Raw genomic sequence first — 26,013 nt, forward strand, 5'->3', positions numbered from 1 at the left:
TAATACATAATAAGAATGTATCATTTTAATGAAATATTTTATTTTCTCTTTTGTTACTTATTGTAATTTGGTTTAATTTGGCTCTACTAACCTTTTTACCCACGTGTAACTCTTACAACACGTTCTTATGAACACTGCATATTAAAAAAGAAAGAAAAGAAGAAAGAAAAAAAGCCAGTCAGCATCAACTAAATATCAAGGTGAACATAAGGTCAGGTTCAAGTTGGGGGAGGAGGGGAAGTACAAAGGAATTTAAGAGAAAAATCTCATTGAGAAAATGTACACAGCATCCACCTTTTATACTTTTGATATATTTTATTGTGATTTTTAATTAACGATATTATTCTTTTCTGAGACTCTCATTATTTTTAAGTCTGAGGCTTTTGTCATAGGTATAGGTAAGTTGTCTGAGAAAAGTCCTCTCAGCCAGCCTGTCTGGATAGGAGAGCTGGTTCCTTTTCTGTGCCGCCTAATCATTAAGGTGAAAAATGCGCATGTGGCAGAACAACTCCACAGGCCTGGCTTGTTTAATAGATTCTTGGTAAATTATATTAGCTCTTGAATACCATCCAGGTCCTTAATGATGATATTTCTGAAGGTGACAAGCTTCAATAGCTTGGAAAAGTTCATTGCAGTCTCTGGTGGTTATGATTTCACCCTGATAGAATTATTATTTGTACACAGGCTTTTTAGCTGTGGCTGAATTTCTTTCCAATTCTGGGACCTGCGGCTCTAAGAATGTGGTATGTGGAGACCTGGGGACCAAGCCCTTGGCAAATGCTGAAGCCTAGAGTGCTGGCTCCCCAGCTGTAAACGGTCAGCAGTATCTGTAGGGTTTGTTAAACATAATTGCTGAAGATGTCAGTATCTCAATCCCCAGAACCAGTGAATATACATGGCCAAGGGGAATAAAGTTGCAGACGGAATCAAGTTTGAGAACGTTGACTGTAAACTAGAGAGACTGTCCTGGGGGTTTATCTGGGTGGGCCCAATATAATCACAAGGATAACTCAAAGTGAAAGAGGGAGGCAGATAGGAGGTCAGAGTGATGCTTTGTGAGAAGGACTCAACTTACTGCTGCTGGCTTTAAAGATGGAGGAGCAGGCTAGGAGCCAAGGTAAGCAGGTGGCTTCTAGAAGCTGGAAAAAGCAGGGAAATGGATACTTCCCGAGAGTCCTCAGAAAGGAACTCAGCTCCGCCGACACACTGACTATAGCCAAGTGAGACCTGTGTTGGATTTTTAATCTACAGAACTGTAAAATAATGAATCTGTGTTGTTTTATGCCAAAACAAAACAAAACTAAACTAAAAATATGCATTTGCTGAACTCTACCCTCAGTGTTTCTGAGTTTCTGGTCTGGAGTGGGCCCAAGAATGTGCATTTCTCACAAATTTCCAGGTGAAGATAATGCTGTGTTATCAACCTGTGGCCACATTTGAAGAACCTAGGTTTTTAAAAAAGCTTCAGTTAGTCTGAAGATTTAAATGAAGGATCTCACAGAAAAGTTGTGACTACTAGCTAATTAGCTAACTCCAACGTCAAAGAAGGAGCACCTACTCCTCTCTGCAGTTTCCATGTAGTGCTGTGTGAATATCACAGGAATTGCCTACCCTCTTCCAGTTACGTGAGTTTTGGTTCTTTTCTCTTTCCCATTCTGTGGCTTCCTCTGTCCTTTGTTCTAATTCTTATTTCTGAGTCATAGAGACTTGAATTTTAATTCTGGCCCCATGTAACCATTTACTAGCTATATAGACTCTGGCATTTTATTACAATCCTCTGAACATCAGTTTCCTCATTGGTAAAATACTGATACCTATTTCTAAGGTGACTATGAAGCTGAAAGAGCCTTTATGTCCTAGGGCCTTGGTACAGTACCAGGTACATTGCAGTACACAATAAATATTTGTCATCCTTCCTTTTTATTGCCCAAGAATATCTTTCTTTCTTTTTTCTTTTCTTATCATTCTAGCATTTTGCTTCCATGCTTCTCCTTCTTCCCCTTTATTCATATTTCCTTGCAGGCTCTAAACTAGCAATGGTATCCATGGTTATATGCAGCACACTCTACCAGATCTAAGCTAAGCCCCTATCAGAGGCCACGTGAAGTTCACAAGAAGCAGACTTCTCCTTTATTACTTGTGCCTTCAGCTTCCCCAAGATCACCTCATCATGCTTTGTACGACATTGCATAGTTATTCACCTAAGTGTTGCAGCCATTTGCAATGGGAATTACAGTGTATGGGGGACAAGTTAAAAATTCTTACTGAACATTCCTTACCTGGGAGTTCACAGGGAGCTGCCTATATGACATCAAGCCATTTGCTAACCCGCTCCTCTGATGCAAGGATTGTGTCTTTAAAGAGTTTTTTTCTCATCTCCTCACACTCTTAACCCATCCTTCTGGGGTCCTCATGCTAAAACCCACAGGACATTAAATACTTGGAAATATTCCTTATCCCACATTTAAATCACCTAGATTGAAATCTAGGTTATTGGGTCTGGATTTTGGTAGAAAGGATCATTGGTGTCTAGAAACTCTTACTACGCACAGCAGAGGGGAGTAATGGAAGTAGGAAAACCACTGATAGAGAACCGCAGGGTCCCCAGGTTAGGGGTCCTCCAAGGGTCCCGTGTTCCTCCAGCTTGAGATGCAAGAATATCTATTTCTTTAAAATGAAACACATATGTTCAGACCTCTTCCCAAAACAAACATTCATTCTCCAGGACAATTCAGTCTAAACTCATTGAAGAAAGAAAATATATCAGTACAGCCCAGTAAATCTTAAGCAGGAAATAGCCTTCCACTCCCATGAAACCAATGGGTTATGTTAATGTTCTGAATAGTAGGGATTTGCTTCTTTCCTGCTTCCACTTGGGTGTCTACTGGAATAAGACTGGGCCCATTACCCTTTAAGGCCTCTTTCCTTATTTAAATTAAAAATGCCTGTTCTACCAAGGGTTGGATTGAATTCTTGGAAATGGTCTTTATTTGCATCAGTCTTTATCTGGGGATGGAGAGTCAGTACTGAAGTAACAGGAACATTTTCCTTTCTCCAGTCAAAGAGGTAAACTAAGTTACATCTTATTGTATGTACCTCATGGTATTTTTTTCTCTTCTCTTACCTCTTACTATTTTCAACATACCTGCCAGAGCGTTCCTTTTTTAAAACCAACTTTATGGAACTATAATTTACATATAAATTGTGAACATTTAAGTGAATAGTTTGATGAATTTTGACAAATGTATGCACCCAGATTACCACCACATCACTTGTGACATTTATTTCTGTTGAAGTTCCCTGTATCCCTTTGCAGTCACTCCATCTCCCTCTTGGCACCAACCATTGATATTTTTTCTCTAGAACTTGTTTTACCAGTTCTAAATCTTGTCTGACTTCTTTTGATCAACACATTTTAGAAAATTGTGTTTCTTTTTCTTTTTCTTATTGACTACAATGCCAATGGATGATCATTCTATGATGCTTTTATCTACTCCCCCCTTAGTGTACATCTTGGTTATGTCTAGTTTGGGGCTCTTAAAGACCAAGATGTTATGAACATTTTTGAACTTTTTTTTTTTTATAGACACATAGTTTCATTTCTCTTGGGTAAATACCTAGGAGTGGAACTGCCAAATCATGTGACAATTGTATATTTAACTTTATAAAAGCTGACAAACTCATTTCCACAGTGATTACATCATTTTACGATCCCGCCAGGAATGTGTGAGAGTTCAATTTGCTCCACATCCTTGTCAACAATTAGAATTGTCATGCTTTTAATTTTGGTCAATTTAATGGGTGTGAAATGATATCTCACTTCGGTTTCTAATGTGCGTTTTTATGATGAGTAACGATTGTGCATCATTTCATGTGCTTATTAGCCACATGTGTCTTCTTTTGTGAAATGTCTGTATAAGTCTCATGTCTATATTTGGTTATTTTATATACATACATAGTTTGTGAATATTTTATTCCAGTGGCTGTGGCATGGCTTTTTATGTTCTTAATACCTCTTGAAAACAAGAAGTCAAATTTTGATGATGTCCAATTTACAAATGTTTTCTATATATTAATTTTGTATCTTGTGGTCTTGCTAATTTCACTTACTAATTATAGTATATATTTTTTTGAATAGGAATTTTTCCTGAATTTTTTATTTTTTATTTTTATTTTTTAAGGGGAACAGGACTTTTATTGAGGAATAGTGTATACTTCCAGGACTTTTTTTCAAGTCAAGTTGTTGTCCTTTCAATCTTAGTTGTGGAGGGCGCAGCTCAGGTCCAGGTCCAATTGTCGTTGCTAGTTGCAGGGGGCGCAGCCCACCATTCCCTTGCGGGAGTTGAACTGGCAACCTTGTGGTTGAGAGGACGTGCTCCAACCAACTGATCCATCCAGGAGCTCAGCAGCAGCTCAGCTCAAGGTGCCGCGTTCAATCTTAGTTGCAGGGGGTGCTGCCCACCATCCGTTGTGGGACTCGAGGAATTGAACTGGCAACTTTGTGGTTGAGAACTCACTGGCCCATGTGGGAATCGAACTGGCAGCCTTCAGAGTCAGGAGCATGGAGCTCTAACTGCCTGAGCCACCGGGCCGGCCCCTCTAATATATTTTTAAAAATGTATTCCTTGGTATTTCCAGTAAGATAAACATGTCATCAGAGAATACAGACCATTTTACTCTTTAAAAATCTTTGTGTTTTTTTTTATTGTCTCATTGCCCTGTCTAGACCTTCAGCGCAGTATTAAATAGAAACCACGAGAGTTCTTGCCTTATTCCTGCTCTTAGTGTTCAATATCTGATTATTAAATATGATTAGCTATAAGTTTTTTATGATTGCCCTTTATCAAGTTAAGAAAAGTTTATTTTATTTCTGGAATTCTGAGATTTTATTATACATAGGTGTTTAAAGTTTGTCCAGTGCTTTTTCTGAAAGTGCTGAGATGTTCATTTAATTATTCTGCTTTGTTCTGTTAGTATGGTGAACTAGACTGATCGATTTCTGATTGTTTCAATAACCTTGCATTCATGTGATTAAACCCAAATTAGTCATGAAGTATTATCTTTGGCATATGTTGTTGAATTCTATTTGCTAACATTTTGTTGAGAATTTTTGCATATGTTTGTGATGGATAATAGTCTGTAATATTATTTTCTTGTGATATCTTTGTCTGATTTTGTTATCAGTGCTATGTTGCCTTCATAAAATAAATTGAGAAGCATTCCCTTCTCTAGTATCTGAAAGATTCTGTGTAAAATTGGTACTAATTCCTTCTTAAATATTTGATGTAATTCCCTAGTAAAACCATCTAGCACTGGAGTTTTATTTATTTGGAGAATTTTTCTTTTTATTATGAATTCAATATTCTTAATAAATATATGACTATTTGCCATTCTGTTTATTCTTGAGCTAACTTTAGTAAATAGTTCAAAGACTCTTCATTTTATCTGTTATCAAGTTTATTGGCATATAGTTGTTCATTTTGTTCATTTATTACCCTTTTAGCATAATTAGGATCTATAACGATATCCCGTCTTTCATTACTTATTCTGATAATTTGTTTTCTTTTTTCTTGATTGATGTTTTAAAGTTTTTATCAATTTCCTTAACATTTTCAACGAACCAGCATTGCCTTTCTTATTTCTTCTGTTTGTAATTTTTATTTTATTGATTTCTGTTCTTATATTTATTAAGTTCTTCCTTCTAATTGTTTCGTTTAATTTGCTTTTATTTTTCTAGCTTCCTAAAGTGTAAATGTTACTTATTTATAGACTTTATGTTTTAAGATTATAAATATTCTCTCACACAATGTTTTAGCTTCATCCCACAAATTTTGACATACTGTGTTTTTATTATAAAATAGTTCTAATTTCCATGATGATTTCCTCTTTGATCTATGGCTTATTTAGTGTTCTGTTATTTAATTTCAAAATGTTTGGAAATTACTAACATTATACCATATTGTTGATTTTGAATTTAATTCCCTTGTAATCAGAGGACATGCTTTGCCAAATTTCCATCATTGGGGTTTATTGAGACTTGTTTTATTGGCTAGCATATGATCTATGTCAGTATTTCAAGTACACTTGAAAAAAAGGTATATTTTGCAGGTACTGGAGGTTGTGTTCTACTAATGTCATGTCAACTTAGGTGATACGGTTGTTCAGATTGTCTACACCTTTACTAAGTTTTTGTTTATTTGTTTTGTCAATTGTTAAGAGAAGGTTGTTAAATATCTGCACATATGATTTTGGATATGTTGATTTTTTTCCCTTTAGCACTGTCAGTTTTTTTTTCATTTATTTAGAGACCCATTACTTAGGTGTATGTACATTTAGGACTATGGTTTGTTACTGATGAATTGCCACTTTTATCATTATGAAATATTCTTATGTCTAGTAATATTCTTGAACTTGAAGTCTGTTCTATCTTATATTAATACAGCCATACCAGCTATACATACAGGTTTCATGCTGTATCTTTTTCCTTCCTTTTATTTTCACCCTATGTCTTTATATTTAAAATTGTATGGTTTTTTTTTTTTGTTTTTTTTTGTAGGGAACATGTAGTTGGGTCTTGCTGTGTTATCTCAGTCTCAAAATTTACCTCAATTGGAATGTTTTGTACATTTACATTTAATGCAATTTTTGATAAGGATAAAAGAAACAGTCTTTTTAACTTACCCACTTATTTAGCTTTTCTATTGTTGTTCATTACTTTCCATAGGTTCAAGTTTCTCTTTGGCATTTATTCCCTTAAACTAGAACAATGGCCTTTGGCATTTTTGCTTGTTTGTTTGTTTTATAGTGCAGGTGTGCTGGAAACAAATGAAGGCTATTTTATCTCTATATAATATTTTGGGTTGACACAGTCATTCATACCTGGAAGTGGTAGTCCATGTACCAAATTTTTAAATGTGTTTGTTGGTAGGCCATACCCATTTTTAAGTTATTGAAATACAAAATGAGTTTTCTGGCATTATATAAAGATTCACACAGTCTATCTGTTGAAGTGTCTTAGTAAGAAAAACACAAGTGAGGTCCTGAGAGGAGGCTTATTCTTAAGAGAAAGTAAATCACAAGCCATAGTCTTACTTGGCCATAATAAAAAGTCCAAGATTGTATAAAATGGGATATAAGAAAAGTAACACAAGATGTGGAAGTTCTATGATCAGATGACGGAGCTTTTGGCTTTGTGGTTAGGAGCGTTGTACTCTTTCTAATGTTTTTCCACCAGTAACATTTGATAGTCAGATTGATAGTAAGGCTTTTCTTATTTGAGATAGAGTAGTTAAAAATATGTAAAATATATAGCATAATTTTAAGGGCTAGTATAGGGATATTGGTAATGCTTATTCTATGATGATAAAGGCTCTTGCTGTGTTGCTGAGTAGAAGGAAATGTAATTATATTTGTTTTTTTCAGCCCATAACTAACAAATCCCATTCAAAGTTTAATTGCACTGAACAATTTGTGTGAGTGGGTGTTATTTTACCTTTTCTCCTTTGGAGCACCCACAGTTACATTCTGCCATGGTTCTAATAGCCTCGTTAGCTTGTAGCAATATTTGTTTTATTTTGTTTTTCCTTTTGGCTAGGTAACTGATTAGCAGCACTCTTTGAGGTTCTTCTAAATAATAATCCAATTCAATATAATCCACATTTTCTACAATTTATTACTTTACTAAACACACTGAGATTAATTTACTATTTACAAAAGTGTATGAGGCACTCTGCTAGTAGCATATTCAAAGGTTAATTAGACTAGGCCTTTACCTCAATACGTTAATGTCTAGTAGGGGAATTATACAAATTTTTAAAGGCATCATCCCGTAATAATGCCTTTATTATCACAAATATTTCAGAGATGCCATATCACAAACATTTCAGTGGCAAAATCATTAAACAATTGTGGTGCATATATGTGGGGTCAGCTGGTGGTTTTGCTAGGCAACTAGGCTGAAATTGGCTGGGCTCATTAACATGTCTAGGTAATCCACTAACTCTCAGCTGATTTAGGCTGGACTCAGCCAGGAAGTCTGAGGCAACTCATCTCTGCTCCACATGATTTTCATTATCCAGCCAACAGGATGGCTTGGGTTTATTATTGTGCTTACAGCAAAGATACAAGACAGCAAGCCTGAGTTAGTAAGCTGCTTTCTAGTTGCTGCTTATGTCATACATATCTGCTAATACTTCATTGGCCAAAGCAAGTCAAATGATTGAGCCCCATGAAAAGGGATATGGTAGACCACCCCTCACATGGAGTTAAAGTACTGAAGTTACTTGGCAAAATGTAAGGATACATGGAAGATAAAGAATAGAAACCATCAACAAAATTTATCACTGTCTGTTCCTATGGCCACAAGTATTCTCAGTTCATCCAAATGCAAAATATTCTCCTCTTTATCTCAGATCCCCCAAAAGAATTCAATCAAGCCAATTGGCTCAAAGTCCAGAATATTATGATCTATATCAGGTCCATATGTGACTCCTCTTGATTCAGGTATCTTTGAACTAAAAAGGTTAGTTATCTACTACCACACATCCAACATATAATAATAAAACAGGAAAAACATAACCAAGTAAACCCTCATGTTTGAAACATGTGAGGCGCCTAAGAAGTTTGAAATTCCACTGGTCAAATATTGTTCTGTTCTGGGTCTTTCTGTTCTGGGATGGAGAATATTTTTTAATTAGTCTCCAGTTTGGCTTACTGACTTTGGCTTCTTAGTCTATTGTTGTCCATACTTACTATCTTTGCTCTCTGGAAAATCTTACTTTTCTATTACCCCTTTTGGTCACTTCTGAAGAAGGCCTTAGAAAATATACCTTTTGAGCAACTTTTTTTCCAACTATCTTCCTGCCTATAGGAAATGGAGAGCACAGAGGACTTTTCTACATTATAAAACAGCCTAAGTCGTTTTACCACAGGATGGCAACTCTTTTACCAAGAGATATCTCAAAGATTGTGGGTTTTTAATATATTTGGATCCATTTCATTCCATGTGCTGAAACCACATCCACAATTCATTTTGAGATATACCTCTCTATGTAGACTTAGTTACTATTACTTTGGGTATGTCAGACTGTTTTGTTCATAATAGACTTAAGACTCCTGGAAACCCTTTTGTATGGTTGAAAATATCTATTAAGCAATACTTTAAACATTTCAGAGATCTTAAAATATTAAGAACATTAAGAAAGGTTTTACAGCCACATACAAGACGTCATGAGAAAGCAATAAAATTTTATTGAAGAACACAAAATAAAACTTGAATATACGAGGATATATACCATATTCATGGACAAAATTTTTAATTTTTAGTAGAGGTCAATTTTTCAAAAATTATTCTATAAATGTAGTGCAATCCCAATCAAAATCTCCAATAATTTTTTATACAGAAGTTGTGAAAACAACTTTAAAATTCATATGAAGGGGTATATGTTTAAAATACATAAAGTCAATTTGAATATGAACAATAATGAAGAGTAACCTGTCCTATCAGATATCAAAAGATTATTATGAAACTTTAGTAAGTAATGCAGCATAATATTGGTGTAAGGATAGAGAAATAAGAACAGACTAAATGATTGAAATTCACTCATATATATATATATGTATATCTATCTATCTATCTATCTATCTATCTATCTATCTATCTATCTATGTATCTATCTATCTATCTATCTATCTATCTATATGAGATATTGTTTTATGTAAGAAATGCAAAGTAGAAAGCTTGAGCCATTTTTGTAATTAATTTACCATAGTAAGCATTCAAAACAGTTACATTTCTTCTATCCCTTCAGTATCTCCTTTTTCTTAAAACATTCTAATAGAGGGATTTGATCAAAATGCCCGCTGAAATTCACATCTTCCACCACCAGGAAAAGAATAGATTAATTTTCTCTAGGTCATTGTTATTGTTATATAAAATAATATAGAATGTCCCAAAAGTTTTAGTCAGAGTTAAGCTTTAATAAATTCAGAAGTATAGTTAGTAAACCTTGTACAAATTATTTAAACACTTAGTTATTTAAATGATTTTATACTATAGTTTTGGGAATTTTCAACATTACATTTTTAATTTGTTTTTATTTTATTCCTGCTGATTGAATATAGGAAAGATTGACTGAGACAAAACAATAATTAAAAGCATATTATTAAAAATTCTCAAAACTCAAACAAATATGAAAGAAATGTAAATAATTAAACTTTTAAGTGATTTAAAAATAAGATATCAGCATTTATCATTATAAAGTTCTTAAAACCTAAAACTGCACCGAGACTGAGACACCTTGTATTTCACTGGAAAAGACCTGAACCCATTGGCAGCCTTACCTCTCCAGAGCAGAGCTGAGGGCCATTAAGTATATGAAAAAACTATTAAGACCAATCAAAATAATTGATTCAAAACCTGTATGCTAACACTCACACTATTCACAAAACAGATCTTTGGTCTCTTACTTGGATCTTATTTGCCTTTACTTTATGAACACCTTTAGCAAGTCAGATTATATGGTCTCCAAGGCCACATAGGTTGATAGGAGTAAAGTAGAAGGCAGGTAAGGACTGCTATAGGCAGACACATTCACAAAAGTAAGAGACGGTAATCAAAAGGCTGAAAGCAAGAATGGAGACAGCAACACACACACACACACACACACACACTGCAGAGGGCTTGGGCTATTTAATTTAGAGTCACGTAATTCAGAATGCATCAAAAAGTCCTGAAAGCATCACTTTAATTACAACATAGTGTGTTCATGAATTAACTAAAATTTAAAATTTTATATTTATTGTAAAATGGAAATGATCAAAGTTAATATATTTGTAAGCTTAAACACGTAAAACTATAGCCATCCTAAATGTCAAGAATGATCTATTTCCCTAAGTATTTTTGCATAGCCAATCTTTATATTATCTCCTTTGTATATTCCACAACAATAAAGCTTATTACTACACTGATTGTGAATGGAATTCAATGACTACTTGTTGAATTGAATTCAATATATATATTGAATGCCTCCCTCTCATAATCTTCTCTTTCCCAAACTAAATCTACTATTGCCACCTGCACACAGGAAATAAAAACGAGAACTACAAAACAAATGTCATTGTTGGCTGGTCATTTTCTCTGACAAAGTTTTAAATTGCCGAAGTTTTAAAAATAAACATAGTTATTGCTGATAAATTAATGAAAGTACATTTTGTTATTGTACATACATTTATATACATTTATGCACATGTATATAAATATTACAGTATAAATATTTACATTTATTCATATCTGAGAGAAGACAATCCTACCAGATTTTTCTAAGTATAGGATTTTCGCATAAGTTGTATTCTCTCCAAATGGATTTCCTTAAATCACTTGGAAATAAGGAAAATGAATTTCATAAAATGTCCACGTTCTAGGGAATACACCCTCCTTTTTCATGATCAGAAAACTGTATCCTTAATAAGCAGATTAACGATGTTTGATGGTAAAGTTGTATAAATTAGTCAGGTTAACATAGAATGCATTACATGAAATAAAAAAACAGAAATGATTTGTTCACCTCTCAAACAATCAAGGTCGAAGACAAGAACTTTCCAGGTGGGTGGGACTCATGAGTCTTCTATAATAACACAACTGTAGCTTTATTCCTTCCAGGTCAACAGATTTGTTAAATCTCTAGAAGTCATCTCTAGATTTCACGAGAGGATTAGATGTATCCTGGAGAAAAACTAGTCACTCCATTTAAAGTGATCCAGTCCATTGCATTTGGCTCTTATTAAAAGTATTGACTATGTAAATCATCCAAATTTATATCAAGAGAAGAAATACATGACATCCAAATATTTAAAGGACATATTTATATATAAGATGCAAACTTGAGTGCTATATATAGCCTTGTATTTTGTTTGTTTTTTTGTTTGTTTTATTAAGTTATTGTATCTGGGAAACAGTATTTTAGCTATTTCATGTTATAAATATATGGACACTGAATTTTATATATACCCGTATACATATTGTTTTCCCCTCCATCAAAAAAACTGTGGACAATGTGCATCAAAATGCAATTTACAAAGAACCAATTAGCAAGTACAATTTGCTAGTTAAACACTAGAGAATTTAATTTTATTAGTGAACCTCCAGATCTAGAGCAATTCTATTAGCTAATGAGTTTTTAAAACCTCATGAGATTCTATGAACTCAGACAAAAAAGGATACTATAATATTCCAACTTAAGGGACTGTTTTCAAGTATTGTTGGAGTAAATTTAGAATAATGACTGATATGTTAAAATATATTTATGATTTTTGTTAATATCTTGAGGGGAAATACTTGTAATTGCCATCTCCTGTGTTCCCACCAGTTTTTCAGCTTACAGTGATCCCTCCTTAGTTCTCTCTCCATTTCTTCATATACGTGGGTGTGGGTATGTGTACACACACACACACACACACAAATCTCCCTAGAGATTAGATAAAATTTAGAAATCTGAATCTCATTTTAGCTGTGGAGAGCTTTCCATTTTCTTTGTTTCTGATACCTGAAGTTAATTACTCACATTCTGAAGTGTACATTAAACTGCAGTGGATTTTTTAGAAGAATCATTGCAAAATGTGCTTAATGCGCTTATGATGAGGCCTAATAAATTTGATTTCCCCATCGTTAAGCATTACTAAAGTGTTTCTGGTTTATAGTTACTTGCCCTGGACCAGTATATATAGTGTTTTAGAAGTACATTTGGCAAAATTAATTTGTAATTGGCTGCAATTCAAATTATTTTATAATTTCTGTGGAACAATGAACAATTACATAATAATTTAAATCCGAGTTCGAAGTCTAAACTCTCTTTTCCCCTATGACTTAGTCAAAATATTGCCTCAATTTCATTCCAAAAAAATTTCAGCAATGAATCTTTGAGGATCTGTATAGTTCTAGTTTACATACGAGGCTGACAAATTGTGTTTATCTCTAGAGAAGGAAATTGCATGGGATGCAAGAGTTTGCTATGTTGTTTCTCAGACCATTTTCCCCCTTTTGTCTGTAAAATAGCTTTTGACACTGTAGAGTCATGCAATGGGAAAGAAACCAGATGGATTTGTTAGATAGAACACTGGTACTTGCTGTAATTAAAAAAAACAAAAAACTGAAATGTATGAAGTATTTGAATAATGCGGGATAACCATAAAGCAATCCTTCTTACTGTTTCTTTTGTTTGTCTGTTTATTTATTTATTGTGCTAGTTTCAGGTGTACAAAACAATGTAATAGATATTTCACCCCTCACGAAGTAGTAAACCCCCCAATCTATTGCCCCTCTGACATTGTATAAGTCTATTTAGATTTACTGCTTCTTTTGTTATTTAAGATATAACTAAGCACATTTTAAAAATCAATTGATTTTGATATGATGGATGAACGTTTTCTCTTCTTTCTTCCATTGTGTGTCAAACTTGACCATATTTTTCACACTGTTTCTGAACATTTTACACATATAATGCTAGTATTTTCATCTTATAGCTTATATTTGCTAGCATTTTTTTTTGTATTTTTATGTTGTGTGTTTATATTTGATAGTATTTATTAATCATCATTAGTAAATGCTTGTAGAACTTTGTGGTCTAATAGTTGCCTTGTGGTTATGTGTGATAAAGGTCTCCTTAGTATTATATTCATTATAGTCTTAACTTTAATAAGCTTCATTTGTAAACTGGGATTATCTGCTCTACTGGCTTCAATTGAGTTATTTTTATTAATGAAATGACATGTGTGAAAAGTGCCATACAAGTAATGGTAATGGTATACAAGAAGGTCAGGTTGGAAGGGGACATGGAGAGCTAAGTAGTATGTTACAACAATAGCTTCTCCTTTTCACTTGGTCAGCAGTGGAAGAACTTGACCTTCCTTTTTTCATTGTGTTTAGTGAGGGATTGTAAATGATGGGTTAGGCTGAGACAAAGTGTTTGGTTCTTCCTAGACTCCCCTCCTGGAGACCTCCCATTGCATCTTATTCATGAAGATTTCCCGCCTGCTGCTTCACAGTGGAGCATTTGGGTAAGTATATTGCAGACTAAGTCAGCTCAGGTAGGACTGGGAGGGAGATAAAGTTTTTCTTTTGCATTCTCCCTTCCATCCCTTGGTGTGCTTCTTTCTAACATTCCGCTTCTTAGGTCCTAAAAACCTCCCTGAAATGTTTTATTCACAATTTTTCTACGTGGACAGAACTCTGAAACTTTAAACCTTCTCTCATTTCCTTCTTTTTATGAAGTTCATCTACACGTCATGTCATTCTTAAGGTAGCATAGGGAAATAATGTTTTAGACCATCTACAAATACTGTGTTAAACAAAGTTAAATATAGTTTGTTTTTCTGTCTTTTAAAGGTGCAATTTGGCAAAGACTTTAATATACTAAAATCACACTGGGACTATCTGAAGAGGGTAAAACATTAAGCTTTTCCTTAACTTATATAACTACAGATCTTTTTCTAAGAGTTCTATTAACATTTTGTTGGACTTAGAACAAAGCCCAAATTTTCAGACTTAGCCTTTAAATTTTTTTCAGATCTGGATGTTTGAAACCCTTTCCTGTACTTCATATAAACTGAACTGCATGAGCTGTTCCCTAAATAAGCTTAAAATATTTATACCTTTGCATTTCCTTTCTTTCTATTATATTCCCTCAGATACTTTCCTTGTCCATGCCTGACCAAATCCTGCATATACTTTGGAGTTCATTTTATGTGCAATGTCCTCCCTGTAGCTTTCCCTGATCCCCCTAGATGGACGCAATCTCTCCTGCTTTTTATAGAAAATTATTATCTTTTATGGCAGCAGTCACCTTTTTACATGTTGCAAAAAACATGTGTATTCAATTTGCAATGCATAATATATCAATTAAGCAAAACATCAAGAAAAAAGCAAAAATCACCCATAATTCTATCATTATTAGGAGTAAACATTATTAAAATATGTTGTATCTTTCCCGTTATTTTATACTCAAACACGTTTCTTAATATTTTTTAAAAATTAAGATAATTCCCTATATCTTGTTTTATTACTAGTTTTTCTGATTTAACAATAAATTGTGAGCATTTTCTCATATCAAAATCTTGTTTCACAGCATAACTTTGATCCTTACATATAGTTTTATTGTTACAAAAATGATAATTATATGACGAATACTTACTATGTGGTTGACTCTGTGCTACATATTATGTCTAAATTGCATAATTCAACTCCTCCACATTGTTTTTTTATAATGTAGGTGTTATTCCTATTTTACAGATGAGGAAATAGTTGTTAGAAAAGTTAAATATTTTGCCCAAGATTGAACAAATAGAAAGGAGTGAAGCGCTGATTCTGATCCTACTACATGTGGCTCCAAAGCCTTGCTCTTAACTTATTATTGACTCTGTTTTATATGGAAATTAATTTAAACAATTTCCTGTTCTTGGAAACTTAGGTTATACCCAGCTTTTTCAGTGATGTTATTAAAAAGAAAACAAAACTGATAGAAATATTTTTGGGCACAACTATGATTATTTCATTTGAATAAATTCCTAGCAGTAGAATTGTAGAGTTCTGAATATTTCATGACTGTTGATACCTTTAGTAAAATTTGCCTTCTAAATGTTTTTTGGCGATGCCCATAACAACTAACTTAGGGCTGGGCAAGTTGTAGGAGCTGATGCAACACATGAGAACTTCACTTAACTCTGGTGGTGGGGATTCCAGGGGAAAGGAAATTAGTGGGCCAACATTTCTGAGCCTTGAAACCCCCCTTTGATCTCATAGTTCTTCACTGTGTTTGTACAAAGAACCTTCCCACACACCTTGTCTTGCTGATCAAGCAGTCTAATGCTGGAACCCTAAATCATGGTAGTCACTTTTAAAAGGAAGTAGTTAAACTTGAACAGTGATAATGTTTCTTAATAAATATATCTTGTACTAGCAATGAAATCTTTACACAGAGAACTTTCTTTGAATGCGTCTACTACTGAATTTTCTGTGCACTGTAAGCAGAGGCAGGTAGTAATTTTCATAAGAATTACTCTACAGCACTGGCAGGTTACTGAAGTGAAAATTATCAGGATTCAACCAAACTGATGAGGGCTTGCTTTCGTTTACATCCCTATGTTAGAGGCCACTGTGGCAGCTACAAGAGGCCTCTGCCCTGACCTTCTTCAAAGAGCAGCATCCCGGAAACCAGGGTTGTTAGGAAAGTTTGGGACCATGGACTGACCTTTAAATCTCTTTTCCAGTTATACACAACCCGGAGAATCCTCCTTGAGATAAAAAAAAAAAAAAAAATCACCTAACCATTTTAATTAAAAGTATTTTGGATCAGCATATTTCAAATAACTCACTTTAAGCTGTATTTAAAATACATTTAATAAAGATAACTTACAGGTAGATTTAACATTTGTCCTATTTAACAAGTAACACATACCATTTAATTTATATGAATTAATAATGTATGGAAAAGGATGCTTTATTTTGACATATGAAGCTTTTGGGTTGGGGCCCATATATGCCAGGATGGGATATATAAATAAACACTCCCAAGTTAAGTGCACACAGCAAAGGTTTACTTATTGCTCAAGCTACATGGCAAAAACAGGCCAGCAGAAGGCTCTGCTAGTCTTAAACTCTTGGAATTCATCATTTTTCCAATTTTAGATAGATAATGCAACGTATATTACCCACTACCTCCAGGGAAATCTGGGGAAGCACCTGATTATCAAACATACTGTTATTTCTGCATTGAAAGATAAAAAGCCACAAAAAATAGATAATCAGAAATGAGGAAAAGAGCTTATGTAAGTGAAATTACAATAAAAAGTTTAAACTTTGAAGGAAGAATAGAAGTTGTTTCTAGATCAACCTCATTAAAAAAAAAAAAAAAAAAAAAAAAAAAGAACTAGAAGGAACTGTCTCCATAGACGAACTAAAGGCACAGAAAAAGCCAGCATGTGTTCAAAAGGCAGTAATTTCCAGCAGCTTATGTCATAGAAAGGCTCATGACTGGGGCGCTCAGGTACCATGGTCTATAGTTGCAGCACCTACTGCCCCCAGCACTTAAGAAGTCAGTTTTGCTTTGTACAAGAGAGGACACATTGATTTACAAACCACCAGGTTCAACTGAGAAAATTACTGACTGGGTCAATGATATACCCCCACCCCCAACCCCACCCCCACATTGCCATGTTCTTTTGCAGAAATTGTTGTGCCTTCTGTCCCAGTGGCCTCTTGGTGGCCCTCTGGGTAGATGGTGGACTCACCAACTCCTGCCCGGCAGCATCTGCTCACCTAGGAACAACCTGAAGTGCAAACACCTCTCCTGGGCACTGTTCTCCAGATCCGCTGGATGTCAGAGAAACTACTCAATGCTGTAGCTGGGAGTTGATGTCAATCTGAGGCTGTGAGCTAGGTTCATGTAGGTCCCCTTGGTCAGAGGATTAATGTCCTGTAAAGGATGGAGAGGATAATTTTGTTACCTGTTTCTACAGTAGCAAAATATTCCAAGTTTGGGATCAGTTTTTTCTAAATGCGTATACATGCAGAGGCCATTCGTAAATAAAATGAGGAAGGTATGCCAATGGGGGTTAAACTGAGGACTCTACAAACAATTCTTTTTGAAGCTGTAGATAAAATCAATACCTCTTTTACTAACCTAGTGAAGATTACCAGGCAAGAATGGGAATGAAAAGAGAACTCTCACACCACTGTTCAGGAAGTAATTTTTATTTTGTAGAATGAGGTTTTGAGATGTTGATGTCAAGACTTGAGGGTCATTTTGGGAAACAATGAAATGTGGCTCTCTTGAGAAGAGGAAAAAACCCAAGCTAAATGATTATTATTATTATTATTATTATTATTAATTTTAAGATTCCAAGAGCTTATTGCCTGCAAGGCCCATAGCTTTTACAGAAATAAACTAGTCTCACTGAATTGAAACTGATATAATTGTCAGAATGTTATAAATGTGCCAAAATCCCAGTTTTATCTAGAATTAGTACTCTCCAAAGAAATTAATGATATTAAGATGGTAAGGTAAACACATTGTCACGCTTTAATATACATTTTCATTTGGTCACCTGAAGGTACTTCACATATAAAATACTACATATAAGGCGTACACAAGCACATATTCTAAAAGAATAGTTACAGATTGAAGTAACCCCATGAAATCTATTTATAGACTGTTCTGAATGTGTTGCTAGCTATCTGTGGTACAATAAACCTGAACCGAGTGAGTCTGGCATAGGGAATGGTAAAATATATACCTAAAAGCATGAGAAAATAAAAAATTATTTGGTGCAAGCCACATAGAAATCGAATCTTGGAAGAAACAGTTACAATTTCATATTCTTAGCTTCCTTGTTAAGCTTTCAGAGACTGTACAAGAGAGGAATGAGTAAGCATAAGGAACTGGAATTTTGTTTTTTTATTGCAGACACTTTTCAAGGGTGTCCATGCAAGCTGTGTCCATTTTCCAAAAGGGCTATTTGATTTCCAAGAAGACTCACTAGCCGTTTTCTCGTCTGTTAAGTCCTATTTATTCAGAAATATTAAGTCTGACTTCCCACGAAGTCAATGGTACTTATTACATAAATTCCAAAATTGTCAAGGCGGTTGGAAACCTAAGAGCCCATGCACTTGAAGTGAGAGCTAAATTTGGCGATAACGTTTAATGAAGGAAGGCTGGGTGAATATCATTGGTGCTGTTTTTATGTTGCAGTTTGATCTAAAGGAGAGCTGAGAAGCCCTTGAAAGCCACTGCTCAGAGCAGGTTCATTGATTGGGATGGTCTTTTTTTGGTACTTCAGACCTTGGTCAGTCAGCTGAGATCAGGTAAGCAAATATTTTCTATCACCCTCTGATCTCAAGAACTGCTTGACAAGATGGCAACTGATATGACTTCTTTAATTTGTGCCACTTCATATTGGGGTCTAGTCACCAGAGCAATCGTTTTTATAGAGCCTCCCAGGTTGCAAGGATTTTATGATACTCTAGGATTATAATAGCAAATTGTCTTCACTGAAATTGCATCTGAAAGCTGTTCAGCTTACTTGTTTGTGAATCTTTGGTGTTACTGAATTGAAAATTTTATTCTCCATTCCTTCCTCCCAATTTCACTTTAGAGACAATAGAAATATGACACCTCCCGCCACTACCCCAGTAAACATAGATTTACCCAGTAAACATAGATTTATCAATTAATTCAGGGACAAAGATAGATGGGAGTTTTATATGAAATAATATTAAAAGAGAACTGCACTGTTTCTCCTGAAAACATTTAATGTATGCAGGAATTATTTGTTGAGTGCCTGCTGTGAACTGAGCCCTGTGCTAGATGTGTGGATATAGCAGTGAAGAAAATACACAAGGTCCCTGCTCTGCTAGAGTCTGCAGGGGAATCTGGGAATGGGGTCTGAGGATCACTGCAAGCAGATAGCAAAGAAGGAAATTAGTAAATCAACAAAATAATTTCAAAAAGTAGTAAATGATTTAAAAATTAAAAATTTAATGTGCAGAATTCGCTTCTGGTTAGGACATTCTTTTCACTGTAACAACTAGAAAGAAGTGGAGAAATTTAAAAATCATTTTTAAAAATGCATTGTAGAGCTATGAAAGCATAGAGGAGTATATGAACTAAACTCCCCTAGGCGAAAGCTCTCTTTTTTTGAGGTGAAATTCATAAAACATAAAATTATACATTTAAAAAGGAATAATTCAGTGGCATTTACTACATTTGCAATGTTGTGCAACTACCACATCTATCTAGTTCCAGAGCGTTTTCATCATCCCCAATGAAAATCCCATACCCGTTAGGGAGTTCCTCTTTATTCCTCTGTTTCCCCTAACCAGCGGATACAACCAATCTGTGTTCTGTTTCTACTGACTTACTTATTCTGGTATTTCACATAAAAGGAGTTACATAATATTTGTCCTTTTGTATCTGCTTTCTTTCACTTAGCATAATAGGTTCACTTGCATTGTAGCATGCATCAGTAGTTAAATCTTTTTTAAGGCTGAATAATATTCCATTGTATACATATACCACAATTTGTTTATCCATTCATCAGCTGGTGCACATTTGGGCTGTTTTTATATTTGGGCTATTGTGAATAGTGCTGCTATAAACATGCTTGTGCATGTATTTGTTTGTTTTCAATTCTTTTGGGTATATACCTAGGAGAGGAATTGCTGTTAATTCTATGTTTAATTTTTTGAGGAACCACAAAACTGTTTTCCACAGCAGCTAGATCATTTTATATTCTCACCAGCCGTGTAAGAGGGTTCCAGTTTCTCCACATCCTCACTAATACTTGTAATTTTCATTTATTAAAAAAACTATAGCCATCCAAGAGGTATGAAGTACTATCACTTTGTGGTTTTGATTTGCGTTTCTCTAGTGACTAATGATATTGAGAATATTTTCATGTGCTTGTTGGCCATGTGTATATATTTTTTGGAGAAATATGTATTCAAGTCCTTTGTCCATGTTTTTCAGTTGGGTTTTTTGAAGAGCTGTTTTCTGATGGGTTGAGATATGCATATCTAGAGGCAATTGCTGGTCTGGGCACAGGTTGAGGATTGAGTTTGCCATTGGCATAGAGGCTCTAATGGGAGAAGGAAACCAGTAAATATTTTTATGTGGACTGTTATGTGGACTGGCATTATGAACTAGAATCTAAAGGATCCCTAAACATTTGGCTGATTTTCTCTGTGTAAAATTTGCTTAGTTCTGGGATATGATAGGGTGCTGGATGCAAGGCTAAATGGGCTAAGTCAAATATCCCACAGTCTCCTTGTCCACTAGATAGAGAGGCCTGCAACCAAGACTGATCTCATGCTTAAGATACTTGAGACCAGACATGGAGAGAGTCTATCTGATGCCCATCTATAAACTCAGCTCAGCTCCTCATTGGATTAAGATAAACAGCTCCCCACTCCATATGCCCAATAGAGTTAAGAATGAAATATCTCTGGAGGAAAATAACATTAACATCAGTCTTCACAATTCCTTTAGTCACAATTTCTTGCATATAAGTACAAAAATGACTAGGTATAAAAAAGGATGAAAAATATGACTGATAAAAAAACAAGCAATGGAAGACGATTTAAATCTTGGAGTTCGCAGACAAGTGTTGTAAAATAGCTATTAAATATATGTTAAAGACAATAGAGGAAAACATAAAATGGATGAAAATTTGGAGAATTTTGAAAGAGAGTTGGAATCCACAGGAAAAAACTGTATGTTAAAAGCTAAAAAGAATTATTTGTAATATTAAGAGCTATTGGGTGGGTTTAAGAGCAGATTAGGCAGAGCAGAAGACAGGTTAAGCAAATTCAAGCTAGTCATCAGGAAATATCCAGAGGGAACTACAACAAGATAAAAGGAATGCAAAGAGAGTTTGAATGGTAGCGGGAGGGGAGAGCAGACCCCAGAGAGCCCTGAGCAGCCAGCCCCACCGCCGTCGCCCGCCTAGTTACCATCACACCATGGTAGGAGCCGTAGCTTCTGCAGCCGGCCTCAGTCACCATCACCACAACCGTAAGTGGTAAGTCAGAGACCCAGCAGCCTCTCGCCACTGCCGCCCTCAGCGCTGTAGACACTAGGCCCAGCACCACCTGCAGGGGCACAGGAATCCGCTGCCCAGGGGGCCTCACATAGGCAGTGCCTGTGTGCAGGGACAAGAAGGTCGTCTCAATGAGAGTTTGGGGAGCAATTAAATGGTTCAGTGTAAGAAAGGGATATGGTTTCTTCAACAGGAATGACACCAAGGAAGATGTATTTGTACACCAGACTGCCGTAAAGAACAACCACAGTACTTCCGCTGTATAGGAGATGGAGAGACTGCGGAGTCTGATGCTGTTGAAGGAGAAAAGGGTGCAGGGGCAGCAAATGTTACAGGCCCTGATGGAGTTCCAGTGCAAGGCAGTAAATATGCAGCCCAGTGTAACCATTATGGATTTATCCATATAACAGGGGTCCTCCAAGAAATTATCAGCAAAATTATCGAATGGTAAGAATGGGAAAATGAATGAAGGACTGGAGAGTGCTCCCTAAGGCCAGGCCCAACAGCCCCCGCTGTACCGCAGGTGAAGATTCCCACCTTACTTCCTGTAGAGACCCTATGGGTGTTGGTCACCGTATTTCAATCCTCTTGTACAGGGAGAAGTGATGGAGGGTGCTGACAACAAGGTACAGTGAGACAGAGTATGTATGGGGCTATACACACAGCCTAGACAGGACACCTTAGAGAGGACGGCAATGAAGAAGGTAAGGAAAATTAAGAAGATGAGACCTAAGGTCAACAGCCACCTCAGTGTCGGTACTGCCATAACTTCCATCACCAACACAGATGCCAAGAAGACCCTAAACCGCAAGATGGCAAGGAGACACAAGCAGCGGATACACCAGCTGAGAATTTGTCTGATCTTGAGGCTGAGCAGGGCAGGGCTGAGTAAATGCCTGCTTAGCATCTCTACCATCATCCAGTGTAGTCATTCAACAAGAAGAAATGAATATGAAATGCCAGCAAATAATAAATGAACCAAAGATTGGAGCTGAAGACTTTAAGTGCTTGTTAAAACTAGAAATAACTACATTATATATGCAGCAAGTTTATTATTATTACTTAAAGATGTTTCTTTTTGCTAATGACAAACATGTTTTTTAAAAAAGCCTTTAAAAAGGTTTTTAAATTGTTTCATATCTGGTCCAGGTGAAATTTTTAAGAACTTTATTTTTAATTTGTAATAAAACTTTACAACTTGATTTTTTTTTCAAAAAAGTCAACAAACTGCAAGCACCTGTTAATAAAGGTCTTAAATTTAAAAAAGAAAATGAATGTAAAGAATAGAACAAAATATAAAATGAAGTCAGAGAGGAGGGTACCAAAATTACAGCTGTGCAGTTTACTTTTTAAGTTATTACTAGTATTATACAAAAAATAAATTTAAGATTGCAACTATGGGTGATAGTTTCCACGCAGTACTTGAAAAACGGATATTCTATCCTATTCTATGCTACTCTATGCCATTCCTTTCCTTAAAATATGTCAGTTATAATTCAGTAAATTAATTTTATCTACATTCTGAAAAACAAATGAGTGTGTAATTTGTAGGCCATGGAAATGGGTTTAAATTTTATTTTAATCTAATAGGAAAATCATAGGAAGAGATGAATTGAATAACGAGTAACATAAAACTTCTATTGTGATTTTAAGCCAAAATCACACTTTTGGCAAGTTTGATTGATTCCAAAATGATTAGGCAGGTTATGGAAATGAGTAGGATCACTTCTCTGGGAATAAGGACACTCATAGTTTGTCTAGTGAATGTTGTCTAGAAAGACTAAAAAAGCAAATCAGGACTCCAAGTAATCTAAAATTAATTTTGTCTGTCTTAGTTTTCCTGGAATTTTTTTGTCTTAAAATTCAGTCATTGTTTAAAATGTGCTATTAAATCAGTCTTTGTGACCTACATTATATTTTAAGCTGTTATTTTATTTTGTAGTGAACTTTCTATACTGGACCAGTCAGCTATGACTGGGTTGATGGCTGGCATCAATCACCACCTATCAATATTAACAAGAATCTGGTTGCCTAGCTAAGTATCCTTTTATTTTCCCGCTGCTACATTGCAGTCCTATCCCACAAAGACACATGTTTTATCAAAGAGCATGATTCTCCAATAGAAGAGAAATGAATTTTTAGTCAAGAGCACAGAATCTTCAGAGAAGCTCTCATCATTCATTTGCAGGAGTGATTACTGGAATATACTATGTACTGTGTTTCCCCCGAAAATAATACCTAGCCGGACAATCAGCTCTAATGCGTCTTTTGGAGCAAAAATTAATATAAGACCAAGTCTTATTTTACTATAATATAAGACTGGGTCTTTATAATATAATATAGTATAGTATAGTATAGTATAGTATAGTATAGTATAGTACAGTACAGTACAGTACAGCACAGCACTGCACAGCCCAGCCCAGCCCAGCACAGCACAATATAATATAATATAATGTAATATAATATAACATAATACCAGGTCTTATATTAATTTTTGCTCCAAAAGATGCATTAGAGCTAATTGTCTGGCTAGGTCTTATTTTCGGGGAAACAGGGTACTAACAGAAGAAGGTGTTTTGATTCTCTAAAATCAGTGATAAGCAAGTTGGTAATAGCCCAGAGCGTGATTCAGGTATGTGATGTGGAGGGAAACCACTGATATAGAAATTATCCCACAAAGGGATGTGTAATAAGCATGTCCTCTCCAATTTTTATCAAATATTTCTGAACTTGGTTGAATCTGGTTTAGTTATAAAGTGAATGAACAAAAGAAAATTGGGTGGACAAAGTTGGCATATAGGATGATGATATAGATCTAGACATAGAGGACCTCAGTTGTAGCGACCCAACTCTGGCCCTTGCCTTGCTGTCCACTCCCCATGGGATGAGTCAAATGGGCCAAGAGGATATATACCCACTCAGAGTCCATTCTCTTTCTTGGTGAAAGAGTTTCACCTGAGAATTTATGCTGAATTTTCAGGAATTTTGTGAGCCAGTTATTACATTTGTAGTTTGAAATTGGCCATAGTGGACTATTTACACTCTGGAAAATGGCAAAGCGCTTGCTACTCAAGAGCTGGTTGTTAAACATTTACCAGCACACCGATAACTATGACCCTGATTCTAATCTAAACTTAGTTGTTTTCTTTTTAAAGCTTTAGATGAAAAATTATGGAAATGATAATAAATTGTTGCCTAGTTTTAAACTAATTTTCTTATAGATCTTTTTTCTGTGGTACTGATCCAGCATTCTACATATAGCAATGCATCAGTTCACTGAGGCATAATTATTGAAAAGGTTACTAAAAACAAAGACAAACAAACAAACAAAAAGAAACACTTATTTTGGAATAATTATCAACTCACAGGGAGTTGTAAAAATAGTACATAGAGTCCCATGGGCCCTTCAATAACCTTTTCTCTACTGATGACTTCTTATGTAACTGCAGTGCAATATCAAAATGGGGAAATTAACATTAATACAGCAATTGTTAACTAGATTCCAGATCTTCTTCATTTTTTACCAGTCTTTACTTGCACTCATGTATCTCTGTGTGTGTCTGCATGCATGTTTGTGTGAGTGTGTGGATAGTTCTATGCAATTTGATCCATAGGTTACTTTTCAAATGCAATCTCTAGGTAGCCCCAAGGTAGCAGAACATTGTTTAATTAGCCGATGCCTTTAGGACCTTGCACTCAGCTGACCCTATAATTTCAAGTTAAAGAAAAAAACATACCTTGCTTGGATTTTTCTGGGTGGATGGTCCCCAAACTACCAGGTTACTGTGTCATCTGATAAAGTCTTACTTCTTAAGGATGACCTGAAATACCTTTATGTAGAATAAAGGCATTTATTCTAAAGAAACGCAGGAATCCCTGTAGGTGATTGAATAAGAAAACAAATTAAACAATCAATAAGGTATTAAAAATAATATTGAATTGTTATTTTTATGATATAAGTACTTATTTTTGTGATAGAAGTACAATTTAGTACTTTAGTTATTATAGGCAAATATTGATGGACAAAAATGTTTGAAAACCTTTTTTATCAATATTTTATTTTTAACTAATAATGTAAATTATAAGTCAATTTATCACAATCTGAATCCTGATAGGAATGTTCAATACTGTTAATGGGTTTCTAAGTAACTTAGTGGCTTTATTTTTGTACAATCATCCCCCCTTATCCACAGAGGATACAAGACCCCAGTGGATGCCTGAAAGTGTGGATAGTACCAAACTCTATGTAAACTATGTTTTTTTCTATATATGCATGATAAAATTTAATTTATATATTAGGCACAGTAAGAGATTAACAGCAATAACTAATAAAGTAAAAGTAACTATATTGTAATAAAAGTTAAGTGAATATGGTCTCTCTCTCTCAAAATATCTTATTGTACTCTACTCACCCTTCCACTTAAAGGA

At 35.0% G+C, this 26,013-nt stretch overlaps 1 pseudogene; it reads left to right on the forward strand.

Annotated features, from left to right (window-relative positions):
* The window catches only part of LOC109457297 (Y-box-binding protein 1-like), a 102,008-nt pseudogene extending 79,531 nt beyond the window's left edge, over window positions 1-22,477 (forward strand).
* Window positions 22,478-26,013: the final 3,536 nt, after the last annotated feature.

The sequence above is a fragment of the Rhinolophus sinicus genome, chromosome 16 (genome assembly GCF_057876585.1).
Source record: "Rhinolophus sinicus isolate RSI-liver-muscle chromosome 16, RSI-T2T, whole genome shotgun sequence".
NCBI lineage: Eukaryota > Metazoa > Chordata > Mammalia > Chiroptera > Rhinolophidae > Rhinolophus > Rhinolophus sinicus.